Genomic DNA, 15,071 nt, shown 5'->3' with positions numbered 1-15,071 from the left:
GCCATCCTGAGCATTATATTTGGAACTTGTAAAAGTCCCATGGACGTCAACACATGTTAGCTCTCAACAAATATTTACATTCAGGATGAGTAATGCCATCAAAGAGGATCTTGAAAATGAGGACCAGATTGTACATCTAAATTACATGTAAATTTAGAGGTTGGAGAACATTCCAAGAGAAGGAACATTTAGGGTAAAAAAAAAGCACTGCAATTTAAAATGCTGAGCTTATCCCAGAAGTGTGATATTGTAAGACATTATATAGTGGGAGGAAGTCCAAGCAACTACTTTATCCAGCATCCTGGCTTTAAGGAAGCTAATAATGGAACTGTGGTCCATCAACAACTTGGTGTAGGGTGAGGGAAGGAAATAGTTTCAGAGAATGGGAAGAAAACACTGTCCAAGCTGTAGAGAAAAGATTTTAAAATCTTGAGAGCAACACAATTCTCTCCTTTCAGAGAAGTCACTAAGGGTTAATCTCTTGCTTTCTCTCCACACAGGAACCTTATTCTTCTGTTTCATGAAAAGATCCTGCCCCTGTGTTGGCTACATAATTTTATTAGCAGTCTGGAGGAAGATTGAAACCTTGGCAATTGTCTGACTTTCAGGGTTGCAGAGTTTGACCTGGAAATGTAAGTCATTACTGAAAAAGAAATGATTTACAACCAAAGAAAAATAATGTGTCTGAAGGAGATGTTTGTTTCTATCAGGATGCTAATTTACTGGCAGTTTGCAAATCATCAGGTGGGTCATTGTAGAGGCCTTGTAACCTCTGGAGACTGTGATGTGATTAAAGTATTGTGCTTATTATCACCAGCATGTGAAAAGTGTTAGTCGCTCAGTCGTGTTCTACTCTTGGCGACCCCATGGACTGTGGCCCGCCAGACTTCTCTGTCTTTGGAATTCTCCTGGCAAGAGTACTGGAGTAGATTGCTATTCCCTTCTCCAGGGAATTTTCCCAACCCAGGGATGGAACCTGGGTCTCTCACTGCAGGTCGAATCTTTACTGTCTGAGACACTAAGGAAGCCCTATCACCAGCCTGTAACCAACATTAAACTTATTCTGCACGCTCTAGTATTGGACATGGCCTATGGATTCAACAAACCTAGACACTCAAGCCAAGAGCAGGTTTTTAAAAAACAGAATATCCTTGGTATTGCATGATCTGGAGTGATCCAATAATTGAATCGAATTATCCAATAATTTAAAATCTCATCTTGTTTTCTTTTTGTGTGTGTGTGTGTGTGTGTGGAATCTTGATGTTTCTTTAGTACTGCTTTTCTTTCCTATTGGCTCATTTGTAAAATACCAGTAATAGAACTTACTTGTAAAACACCTTAAGGCTTTGAAGCACCTTAGCTTAAAAGGACTTTCTTGGGGACCTAATTCTCAGTGTCCAAGCACATTCACCACTGACGGGTACAGCCTTCCTTGGTACCTGGGTTTGCAGCCTTGTAAACTGAAGTTCTGACAAAGACCCCAGAGATGTTACTTCCCTCAAATGAGAGAAAACATTTTCTGAAAGTGATTAGATTATGCTGAACTCAGTAGAAGGAATTCAAATTAAGCCCCAAATTAAATTTTGAAATTTTTTCCTCATTAAAACACTCACACGACCAAAATAAAATTGAACATTAATGGCCAACTTAAAAGAGGTCAGAAGGGCAGTATTATAGATTCAGATATTGATGGCTAACACCTTGTAAAGCCTATAAGAAAGGTCACCTCCCCAGCCATCCACCCATTGGGTTTCTTCCAGTGGATTTCTTCCTCTACAGATCTTTGCCCATAGATCTTCAGGCATGCCCTGGCCAAACATTTTTAAGATAATGAAATCATATTCCAAGAAAGATATGACTTAACCGGATCCCAAAGAAAGCATTAAATGACCTCTCTTTTAATGTTAATTCATCTAGAAATCAGTTGGCTTTCTGTGGTAAATGTGGACAGTGTGCTATCTTTTTATAAAAATGTACTTAGACCTTCATTTCCTTTAAAAATCTGTCAGTGACAGATTTTGCTCCTATACTAAGTAACCATTGTTTCACTATTTGTCCTTATTTAAGCTCCAAACTTTTGGAAATTTTAAAATGGGAGTGTATTAGCAACACTTCTTATTACCAGTATTTACTTGTATTTCTCTGGAGACATCTAGTGGAGAAAGTGCAGTATATGTTTCCAGAAGCACAGATACATTTTGATTAAAATAATAATTAATATGAACTGGACATAAAAAAAATCTTAAACATTTTATGTGCATTTCAGAATGCCAGGCAACTAAAGATTAGCAATGATCTCTTACATAAAATATTTTCAAGCTGATTTAGATTGACTGGAATAAATGATGTCAAATCCAGATAAAAAGGGAAAAATTTGGTCTTGTGTTTGTATGTATATGTCTGAAGAATGAATCACTTCATTGTTTTTTTAATCTGAGTTTTTGTTGTTGTGCTACAGTGACATAGACTAGTGACAAGGATAAGAAATTGTGATGGACTTTTCTATGTCAGGTAACTGATTGGAAATGATCGATTCTGCAGTTTATTTTCAACTGTTGGTTCCTCCTCATGTTTCTTGCCTGCTTGATGCTGTTGACAGGTGCCTTTGATCTTTTCTCTCACTGAGATTTGAACTAAGTCCTCATTTCAGAGATAGTTAAGACTCTAGTCATCATCTGTCTCCCACTTACAGATAACTTCTAATATCCTTTTAGACCAGATTGTGAGATGGAGGGATGGATAACTGCTGCTGTTGAAAGAACTCTGTATACATCCATCACTTAAAGTGCTAGAATTTCAATGTCCTGTCTGGCATATGTGTTCTCCTAAAAGAATGGTCTGAATTACGCTAACACCATCATTCACGATAATCTGTTTATCACCTCCTTTTGTCCCTCTGAAACAGAAATATTTTCAGGCCTCATATTTAGCCCTCTGTCTGCTGATATCTCCTCCATTTATTTGTCCATGTTGACATTGTCCTCAAGTCCTCAACTTCTGTGTCCAGTGTTTGTAACACATTGCCTATATTCTCTCCCTCTCTCCATACCTGAGAAGTTTCTCGTACTTCTACCAGGAAAACAACCAAAGTTGAGTTACTTCTCACATCCCTTTCTCTTTCTGTCTTTTTTAACGTATTTATTTGTTTGTTTGGCTGTGTCACGTCTTAGCTGCAGCAAGTGGGGTCTTCGTTGGGTCATGCAGGATCTTGCACTGTGGCGCTTGGGCTCTCCAGTTGTGGCACGTGGACTTTCCAGTCATGGTGCGTGGGCTCAGTTGCTCTGAGGCATATGGAATTTTAGTTATGCAACAGGGACTGGACCTGAGCCCCCTGCATTGCAAGCAGAATTCTTAACCATTGGATCATGAAGGAAGCCCCTACTTCTCATTTTTCTTTTTTTATTTTTATTTTTATTTTTACTTTATTTTACTTTACAATACTGTATTGGTTTTGCCATACATTGACATGAATCCACCACGGGTGTACATGCGATCCCAAACATGAACCCCCCTCCCACCTCCCTCCCCACAACATCCCTCTGGGTCATCCCTGTGCACCAGCCCCAAGCATGCTGTATCTTGCATTGGACATAGACTGGTGATTCGATTCTTACATGATAGTATACACATTTCAATGCCATTCTCCCAAATCATCCCACCCTCTCCCTCTCCCTCTGAGTCCAAAAGTCCGCTATACACATCTGTGTCTTTTTTGCTGTCTTGCATACAAGGTCATCATTGCCATCTTTCTAAATTCCATATATATGTGTTAGTATACTGTATGGTGTTTTTCTTTCTGGCTTACTTCACTCTGTATAATCGGCTCCAGTTTCATCCATCTCAACAGAACTGATTCAAATGTATTCTTCTTAATGGCTGAGTAATACTCCATTGTGTATATGTACCACAGCTTTCTTATCCATTCATCTGCGGATGGACATCTAGGTTGTTTCCATGTCCTGGCTATTATAAACAGTGCTGCGATGAACATTGGGGTACATGTGTCTCTTTCAATTCTGGTTTCCTCGGTGTGTATGCCCAGCAGTGGGATTGCTGGGTCATATGGCAGTTCTATTTGCAATTTTTAAAGGAATCTCCACACTGTTCTCCAAAGTGGCTGTACTAGTTTGCATCCCCACGAACAGTGTAGGAGGGTTCCCTTTTCTCCACACCCTCTCCAGCATTTATTGCTTGCAGATTTTTGGATCGCAGCCATTCTGACTAGTGTGAAGTGGTACCTCATTGCGGTTTTGATTTGCATTTCTCTAATAATGAGTGATGTTGAGCATCTTCTCATGGGTTTGTTAGCTATCCATATGTCTTCTTTGGAGAAATGTCTATTTAGTTCTTTGGCCCATTTTTTGATTGGGTCATTTATTTTTCTGGAATTGAGCTGCATAAGTTGCTTGTATTTCAGTTGTTTCATTTGCTATTATTTTCTCCCATTCAGAAGGCTGTCTTTTCACCTTGCTTATATTTTCCTTTGTTGTGCAGAAGCTTTTATTTTTTTTTTTTTTTTTTTTTTTTTTTTTTTTTTTTTTTTTTTTTTTTTTTTTTTTTTTTTTTGGGTTTTTTGTTTTTTTTTTTTATTAAATTTTAAAGTCTTTAATTCTTACATGTGTTCCCAAACATGAAACCCCCTCCCACCTCCCTCCCCATAACATCTCTGTGGGTGATCCCCATGCACCAGCCCCAATCATGCTGTATCCTGCGTCAGACATAGACTGGCGATTCAATTCTGACATGATAGTATACATGATAGAATGCCATTCTCCCAAATCATCCCGCCCTCTCCCTCTCTCTCTGAGTCCAAAAGTCCGTTATACACAGCTGTGTCTTTTTTCCTGTCTTGCATACAGGGTCGTCATTGCCATCTTTCTAAATTCCATATATATGTGTTAGTATACTGTATTGGTGTTTTTCTTTCTGGCTTACTTCACTCTGTATAATCGGCTCCAGTTTCATCCATCTCATCAGAACTGATTCAAATGAATTCTTTTTAACGGCTGAGTAATACTCCATCGTGTATATGTACCAAAGCTTCCTTATCCATTCATCTGCTGATGGACATCTAGGTTGTTTCCATGTCCTGGCTATTATAAACAGTGCTGCGATGAACATTGGGGTACATGTGTCTCTTTCAATTCTGGTTTCCTCGGTGTGTATACCCAGCAGTGGGATTGCTGGGTCATAAGGTAGTTCTATTTGCAATTTTTTAAGGAATCTCCACACTGTTCTCCATAGTGGCTGTACTAGTTTGCATTCCCACCAACAGTGTAGGAGGGTTCCCTTTTCTCCACACCCTCTCCAGCATTTGTTGCTTGCAGATTTTTGGATCGCAGCCATTCTGACTGGTGTGAAGTGGTACCTCATTGTGGTTTTGATTTGCATTTCTCTGATAATGAGTGATGTTGAGCATCTTTTCATGTGTTTGTTAGCCATCCGTATGTCTTCTTTGGAGAAATGTCTATTTAGTTCTTTGGCCCATTTTTTGATTGGGTCGTTTATTTTTCTGGAATTGAGCTGCATAAGTTGCTTGTATATTTTTGAGATTAGTTGTTTGTCAGTTGCTTCATTTGCTATTATTTTCTCCCATTCAGAAGGCTGTCTTTTCACCTTGCTTATAGTTTCCTTTGTTGTGCAGAAGCTTTTAATTTTAATTAGATCCCATTTGTTTATTTTTGCTTTTATTTCCAGAATTCTGGGAGGTGGATCATAGAGGATCCTGCTGTGATTTATGTCTGAGAGTGTTTTGCCTATATTCTCCTCTAGGAGTTTTATAGTTTCTGGTCTTACATTTAGATCTTTAATCCATTTTGAGTTTATTTTTGTGTGCGGTGTTAGAAAGTGATCTAGTTTCATTCTTTTACAAGTGGTTGACCAGTTTTCCCAGCACCACTTGTTAAAGAGATTGTCTTTACTCCATTGTATATTCTTGCCTCCTTTGTCAAAGATAAGGTGTCCATATGTGTGTGGATTTATCTCTGGGCTTTCTATTTTGTTCCATTGATCTATATGTCTGTCTTTGTGCCAGTACCATACTGTTTTGATGACTGTGGCTTTGTAGTAGAGCCTGAAGTCAGGCAAGTTGATTCCTCCAGTTCCATTCTTCTTTCTCAAGATTGCTTTGGCTATTCGAGGTTTTTTGTATTTCCATACAAATCTTGAAATTATTTGTTCTAGTTCTGTGAAAAATATGGCTGGTAGCTTGATAGGGATTGCGTTGAATTTGTAAATTGCTTTGGGTAGTATACTCATTTTCACTATATTGATTCTTCCAATCCATGAACATGGTATATTTCTCCATCTATTAGTGTCCTCTTTGATTTCTTTCATCAGTGTTTTATAGTTTTCTATATATAGGTCTTTAGTTTCTTTGGGTAGATATATTCCTAAGTATTTTATTCTTTTTGTTGCAATGGTGAATGGAATTGTTTCCTTAATTTCTTTTTCTACTTTCTCATTATTAGTGTATAGGAATGCAAGGGATTTCTGTGTGTTGATTTTATATCCTGCAACTTTACTATATTCATTGATGAGCTCTAGTAATTTTCTGGTGGAGTCTTTAGGGTTTTCCATGTAGAGGATCATGTCATCTGCAAACAGTGAGAGTTTTACTTCTTCTTTTCCAATTTGGATTCCTTTTATTTCTTTTTCTGCTCTGATTGCTGTGGCCAAAACTTCCAGAACTATGTTGAATAGTAGCGGTGAAAGTGGACACCCTTGTCTTGTTCCTGACTTTAGGGGAAATGCTTTCAATTTTTCACCATTAAGGATAATGTTTGCTGTGGGTTTGTCATATATAGCTTTTATTATGTTGAGGTATGTTCCTTCTATTCCTGCTTTCTGGAGAGTTTTTATCATAAATGGATGTTGAATTTTGTCAAAGGCCTTCTCTGCATCTATTAAGATAATCATATGGTTTTTATTTTTCAATTTGTTAATGTGGTGAATTACATTGATTGATTTGCGGATATTGAAGAATCCTTGCATCCCTGGGATAAAGCCCACTTGGTCATGGTGTATGATCTTTTTAATATGTTGTTGGATTCTGATTGCTAGAATTTTGTTGAGGATTTTTGCATCTATGTTCATCAGTGATATTGGCCTGTAGTTTTCTTTTTTTGTGACATCTTTGTCAGGTTTTGGTATTAGGGTGATGGTGGCCTCATAGAATGAGTTTGGAAGTTTACCTTCCTCTGCAATTTTCTGGAAGAGTTTGAGTAGGATAGGTGTTAGCTCTTCTCGAAATTTTTGGTAGAATTCAGCTGTGAAGCCGTCTGGACCTGGGCTTTTGTTTGCTGGAAGATTTCTGATTACAGTTTCAATTTCCGTGCTGGTGATGGGTCTGTTAAGATTTTCTATTTCTTCCTGGTTCAGTTTTGGAAAATTGTACTTTTCTAAGAATTTGTCCATTTCTTCCACATTGTCCATTTTATTGGCATACAACTGCTGATAGTAGTCTCTTATGATCTTTTGTATTTCTGTGTCGTCTGTTGTGATCTCTCCATTTTCATTTCTAATTTTATTGATTTGATTTTTCTCTCTTTGCTTCTTGATGAGTCTGGCTAGTGGTTTGTCAATTTTATTTATCCTTTCAAAGAACCAGCTTTTGGCCTTGTTGATTTTTGCTATGGTCTCTTTTGTTTCTTTAGCATTTATTTCTGCCCTAATTTTTAAGATTTCTTTCCTTCTACTAACTCTGGGGTTCTCCAATTCTTCCTTTTCTAGTTGCTTTAGTTGTAGAGTTAGGTTATTTATTTGACTTTTTTCTTGTTTCTTGAGGTATGCCTGTATTGCTATGAACTTTCCTCTTAGCACTGCTTTTATAGTGTCCCACAGGTTTTGGGTTGTTGTGTTTTCATTTTCATTAGTTTCTATGCATATTTTGATTTCTTTTTTGATTTCTTCTGTGATTTGTTGGTTATTCAGAAGTGTGTTGTTCAACCTCCATATGTTGGAATTTTTAGTAGTTTTTCTCCTGTAATTGAGATCTAATCTTAATGCATTATGGTCAGAAAAGATGCTTGGAATGATTTCGATTTTTTTGAATTTATCAAGTTTAGATTTATGGCCCAGGATGTGATCTATCCTGGAGAAGGTTCCATGAGCACTTGAAAAAAAGGTGAAATTCATTGTTTTGGGGTGAAATGTCCTATAGATATCAATTAGGTCTAATTGATCTAATGTATCATTTAAAGTTTGCGTTTCTTTGTTAATTTTCTGTTTAGTTGATCTGTCCATAGGTGTGAGTGGGGTATTAAAGTCTCCCACTATTATTGTGTTATTGTTGATTTCCCCTTTCATACTTGTTAGCATTTGTCTTACATATTGCGGTGCTCCTATATTGGGTGCATATATATTTATAATTGTTATATCTTCTTCTTGGATTGATCCTTTGATCATTATGTAGTGGCCTTCTTTGTCTCTTTTCACAGCCTTTGTTTTAAAGTCTATTTTATCAGATATGAGTATTGCCACTCCTGCTTTCTTTTGGTCTCTATTTGCGTGGTATATCTTATTCCAGCCCTTCACTTTCAGTCTATATGTGTCCCTTGTTTTGAGGTGGGTCTCTTGTAAGCAACATATAGAGGGGTCTTGTTTTTGTATCCATTCGGCCAGTCTTTGCCTTTTGGTTGGGGCGTTCAACCCATTTACGTTTAAGGTAATTATTGATAAGTATGATCCCGTTACCATTTACTTTATTGTTTTGGGTTCGGGTTTATACACCCTTTTCAGTTTCCTGTCTAGAGAATATCCTTTAGAATTTGTTGGAGAGCTGGTTTGGTGGTGCTGAATTCTCTCAGCTTTTGCTTGTCTGTAAAGCTTTTGATTTCTCCTTCGTATTTGAATGAGATCCTTGCTGGGTACAGTAATCTGGGCTGTAGGTTATTGTCTTTCATCACTTTAAGTATGTCTTGCCATTCCCTCCTGGCCTGAAGAGTTTCTATTGAAAGATCAGCTGTTATCCTTATGGGAATCCCCTTGTGTGTTATTTGTTGTTTTTCCCTTGCTGCTTTTAATATTTGTTCTTTGTGTTTGACCTTTGTTAATTTAATTAATATGTGTCTTGGGGTGTTTCGCCTTGGGTTTATCCTATTTGGAACTCTCTGTGTTTCTTGGACTTGGGTGATTATTTCCTTCCCCATTTTAGGGAAGTTTTCAACTATTATCTCCTCAAGGATTTTCTCATGATCTTTCTTTCTGTCTTCTTCTTCTGGGACTCCTATAATTCGAATGTTGGAGCGTTTCATATTGTCCTGGAGGTCTCTGAGATTGTCCTCGTTTCTTTTAATTCGTATTTCTTGTTTCCTCTCTGATTCATTTATTTCTACCATTCTATCTTCTATTTCACTAATCCTATCTTCTGCCTCCGTTATTCTACTATTTGTTGCCTCCAGAGTGTTTCTGATCTCATTTATTGCATTATTCATTATATTTTGACTCTTTTTTATTTCTTCTAGGTCCTTGTTAAACCTTTCTTGCATCTTCTCAATCCTTGTCTCTAGGCTATTTATCTGTGATTCCATTTTGATTTCAAGATTTTGGATCATTTTCACTATCAATATTCGGAATTCCTTCTCAGGTAGATTCCCTACTTCTTCCTCTTTCGTTTGGTTTGGTGGGCAACTCTCCTGTTCCTTTACCTGCTGAGTATTCCTCTGTCTCTTCATCTTGGTTATATTGCTGCGTTTGGGGTGGTCTTTTTATATTCTGGTGATTTGTGGAGTTCTCTTTATTATGGAGCTTCCTCACTGTGGGTGGGGTTCTATCAGTGGCTTGTCAAGGTTTCCTGGTTAGGGAGGCTTATCTTGGAGTTCCGGTGGGTGGAGCTGGGTTTCTTCTCTCTGGAGTGCAGTGGAGTGACCAGTGATGGGTTATGAGACATCAAAGGTTTTGGAATAATTTTGAGCTGCCTGTGTATTCAAGCTCAGGGGAGTGTTCCTGTGTTGCTGGAGAATTTGAGTGATATGTCTTGTTTTGGAACTTGTTGGCCCTTGGGTGGAGCTTGGTTTCAGTGTAAGTATGAAGGCATTTGATGAGCTCCTATTGCTTAATGTTCCCTGAATTCAAGAGTTCTCTAATGTTTTCAGGTTTTGTATTTAAGCCTCCTGCTTCTGGTCTTCAGTTTTTACAGTAGCCTCTAGACTTCTCCATCTATACAGCACCGATGATAAAACATCTAGGATAAAGATGAAAAGTTTCTCCACATTGAGGGACACTCAGAGAGGTTCACTGAGTTACAAGGAGAAGAGAAGATGGAGGGGGTAGTTAGAGGTAACTGGAATGAGATGCGGTGAGATCAAAAGAGGAGAGAGCAAGCTAGGCAGTAGTCACTTCCTTATGTGCGCTCTATAGTCTGGCCCGCTCAGGTATTTACGGAGTTATACAGGGAAGAGGAGAGGGAGGAAGTAGACAGAGGTGACCAGGAGGATAAGAGAGAGGAATGAGAAGGAGAGAGACAAATCCTGCCAGTAACCAGTTCCTTAGGTGTTCTCCACTGTCTGGAACACACAGAGATTCACAGAGTTGGATAGAGAAGAGATGGGGGAGAAAAGAGGCAGAGGCCACCTGGTGGAGAAAAAGGAGAGTCTATAGGAGAAGAGAGTGGTCAAGCCAGTAATCTCGCTCTCAGGTAAACTTGGGTCGTGAAGTTTGGGTTTTTAAATGAACATAATTGACAACAAAAACCTAAGAGCAAAGGTTGAAAATCTGTTTTTGAAGACAATGGTCTGCTTTTCTGGTTGCCTGCTGTCCTCTGCCAGCCTACAGAGGTTGTTTTGTGGAGTTTGCTCAGCGTTGAAATGTTCTTTTGAGGAATTAGTGAGGGAGAGAGTGGTCTTCCCGTCCTATTCCTCCGCCATCTTTATGAAGTCTGTGTGCAGAAGCTTTTAATTTTAATTAGATCCCATTTGTTTATGTTTGCTTTTATTTCCAGAATTCTGGGAGGTGGATCATAGAGGATCCTGCTGTGATTTATGTCGGAGAGTGTTTTGCCTATGTTCTCCTCTAGGAGTTTTATAGTTTCTGGTCTTACATTTAGATCTTTAATCCATTTTGAGTTTATTTTTGTGTGCGGTGTTAGAAAGTGATCTAGTTTCATTCTTTTACAAGTGGTTGACCAGTTTTCCCAGCACCACTTGTTAAAGAGATTGTCTTTATTCCATTGTATATTCTTGCCTCCTTTGTCAAAGATAAGGTGTCCATATGTGTGTGGATTTATCTCTGGGCTTTCTATTTTGTTCCATTGATCTATATTTCTGTCTTTGTGCCAGTACCATACTGTCTTGATGACTGTGGCTTTGTAGTAGAGCCTGAAGTCAGGCAAGTTGATTCCTCCAGTTCCATTCTTCTTTCTCAAGATTGCTTTGGCAATTCGAGGTTTTTTGTATTTCCATACAAATCTTGAAATTATTTGTTGTAGTTCTGTGAAAAATATCACTGGTAGCTTGATAGGGATTGCATTGAATTTGTAAATTGCTTTGGGTAGTATACTCATTTTCACTATATTGATTCTTCTGATCCATGAACACGGTATATTTCTCCATCTATTAGTGTCCTTACTTCTCATTTTTCAACTAACATCTGTCTGCTAGCCTCAAAGATTGAGGCTGCTTTAAAATAAACTGATTTTCTCCACTTCTCCAGATATCAGTCTTATATAATAACTTTCCAGTTGCAGAGACTGAGCATTTTTACTATTGGAGATTCTTCTTTCTCTCCCCCTATATCATGAGATTTCCCAATTTCCTTGTTCAAATTTCCTCAAAAATGTCACTTCTCTAAATGCATGCATTGCAGAAGGTTTTTACTTGCTATAACTTTCTTATGTGCAAACTAATCTTGAGGTACTGCGTTAGCACTGTAGGGGAACAGAAATGAAAAGACCTCCTATTCTCCTTGTTTAACAAATGCCATTTTTATTCTTGTTCCCAGAGATAACCTGTAGTTGTGGAAAAAATGGAATTAGACAAGTCTTAGGACCCAAGATTATATCTACATGTACAACTTACACAAGGGTTTGGACATAATAGTCTCCCAGGATATAACGAACTGCAAAAAATGACCTTATTAGAATGAGTTCTGGAGGGAAAAGTCATTCGAGTGTTATAGAGACTAATTCTATGGTTCTTATTCAGATTTAAAAAAATAAGGCTTATAGTAGTTGATGGCAGCTTTTACCTTAAATGAGAAAAGAATTTTTTATTAAGTCTGCTTTTCATTTTCATAGACACACTCATAATTGCATATTTTTTACCTGTAGCAAGTCATTTTCAGTTTAAGTAAGTGTGAGTGCTCAGTAGTGTCCAGAACCCATGGACTATAGCCCACCAGGCTCCTAGTCCATGGACTTTTCCAGAAAGTCTTAAATATGCATGTGTGTGTGCATGTGTGTGTGTGTGCACATGCATGCTCACACTCAGTTGCTCAGTTGTGTCCTACTCTTTGTGGCCCCATGGACTGTAGCCCACCAGGCGCCTCTGTCCATGGGATTCTCCAGGCAAGAATACAGCAGTGGGTTGCCATTCCTTCTCCAAGGGATCTTAAAAATAACAATAGTAGCTATTTATTATAATGAATATATTGATGTACATTGGCAGTGTTTGGAATTCACACACAAAGTAAAATGTGGGAGAGAAACTTTACTTGGGTGGGAGTTGATAGTGCTGGTACAGTAAGAAACTTTAATAGCCAAGCAGTAAAAAAAAAAAAAAAAATAGAGGCTGTAAATTAATATTTCTTCAGTCAGAGTATTTCAGTCAGTTCAGTTCTGTAACTCAGTTGTGTCCAACTCCTTGCGACCCTATGGACTGCAGTACGCCTAACCTCCCTGTCCATCATCAACTCCTAGAGTTTACTCAAACTCATGTCCATTGAGTTGGTGATGCCATCCAATCATCTCATCCTCTGTCATCCCCTTCTCCTCCTGCCTTCAATCTTTCCCAGCATCAGGGTCTTTTCAGATGTCAGTTCTTTGCATCAGAAGTCTCAAAGTTTTGGAGTTTCACCTTCAACATCAGTCCTTCCAAAGAATATTCAGGACTAATTTCCTTTAGGATGGACTGGTTGGATCTCCTTGCAGTCCAAGGGAGTCTCAAGAGTCTTCTCCATCACCACAGTTCAAAAGCACCAATTCTTTGGCACTCAGCTTTCTTTATAGTCCAACTCTCACATCTATACAGTATTTGGGGAATTTCAATTTTAAGACAGATTATGTTTTCAATTGTATTTAAACCCCTATCAGCACATATTTTTACCATGCAGCAGTGACTTTTGTGCCAGTGATTTTTTTTTTTTTACACCTTTTCTCCCCTTAATCTTACAAGCTTTATACCCAAAGGTTAATGGGTATAATGAAAGAACAAATCATTTGCCCAAATTGACCCACATTTTGGACATTTCTGCTTTGGCAAAACCCCAATTGAAGGGAGGGAGCTCAGTTAATTTCTCTGGGAGTTCCAGTTATCTAGCTCTGCCTAACACACCATTCTGAGCTTGCTGCTGCTAAGTCGCTTCAGTCGTGTCCGACTTTGTGCGACCCCATAGGCGGGAATAGCAGTGGATTTCTCTGGGTCTGGGAATTCTCACAGTGCACAGTGAAGATCCATCCTGCTGTGCTGTTGGCAGTTTCAGCTGAGGAGGCCAGAATGGCTGGTCAGTGGCTACCAGCCGCCACCCGGAACACCTTGTACTGAAGGAGGCTCTATTGCCAAGATGGTGTCTTCACTTGGAGGTCAAGCACTTTGGCAAGGTGGGCTGGAAGGCTGAGCTCAGCTGGCACTGTCAGCTGGAGCATCTCCCCATGGCCTCTCCAGTTTGTGGTGGCCTCAGAGTAGTTAGACTTTGTACATGATAGCTGTATGATCCAACTAACACGCATGTTTTTTAATGAGCTGACTCTGAGCACACACGATGTTCAGTCACAGTAATAATCACTGAAAGTGTCACAAGTCAGTCCAAACGTCAGAAGACGGCTCATAGACAACACCCTTCAATGACAAGAGGATAAAAATACTTGTGGTAATGGGAGAATAGCATTAGGCCCCGGGACTTCTGGTAGACCTAGAAATGCCTACAGAGTCCTCTAAACAGTAGTGAAATCAGATCATGTATGTGGAAGAACTATATACCTAATAGCTTTATTTCCTATTTTATTTTTTGAAAATCATCATGCCGATCGTGCTTTAACTTTCCATACTCCTGGATTACAGTTCTCTTTAGAATTTTGAAGCTTGGACTAAATAGCTTGTAAAACACCTATCCACCGAGGAAGGAAATGGCTTTGAACTTTTGAAAGGACGTGGGTTTTAATGATGGAAGAAAATTTAGAAAGTATTTTTGAAATCAGGATATGGAATTCTAAACTGGGTAACTTTAGTGTTCATGTATCATATTGCAGATTTAACTGCCTGACCCCTAGTGGTTGCAACCACTTTTTGCAACTGTAAAGGAGATAAATTTCCTTCAGAGTTTGTTCAGCCTTGACTAATTCCTTTGAGATTTTATTGGCAAAATAACAAATCCAGGAGGTAGCAGATGAAAATATTTTGGCTATAATAACTAAAGTCCTAAAAACTGACTTTTAGCTTAACTATATATTCAGTGCTGACCCTTTAAAAATGTGAGGGTTTTATAATTATATAGGGAAAAAATATTGTGACCATTCCCCAGCTAACTTGGGCTCTAAAGTACTGTTATATGAAATGTCTAGATTAATGCTTGTTGACTCTAACTGTACATTAGAATGACCTGAAGAGCTTTTTAAAAGTTCAGGTAGCCAGACCACCACCCTAGAAAATAAATAAATGAATAAATACTTTCCCAAGAAATAATAATAAACAGCCAGGATTGGCAGCCACTGGTTCAGATGTTCTGACACAAAGTGTACTAGTTGGGTTTTGTTGTTGTTCCTTTTAAGTTAATCAAAGAAATGCTTTCAGCTTCTAATTAAGTTAGCATATACAAATCACTTGAAGAGATGAAATATTTAGAAATCAATATTTTTTTAGATGAGTTCAAAATAAAGCAATTAGATGATTTTTAGGATTGCATTTGATTCAGATAATGTT

The sequence above is a fragment of the Capricornis sumatraensis genome, chromosome 12 (assembly GCF_032405125.1).
Source record: "Capricornis sumatraensis isolate serow.1 chromosome 12, serow.2, whole genome shotgun sequence".
NCBI classification, from domain to species: Eukaryota; Metazoa; Chordata; class Mammalia; order Artiodactyla; family Bovidae; genus Capricornis; species Capricornis sumatraensis.
This window is presented reverse-complemented; position numbering follows the sequence as displayed.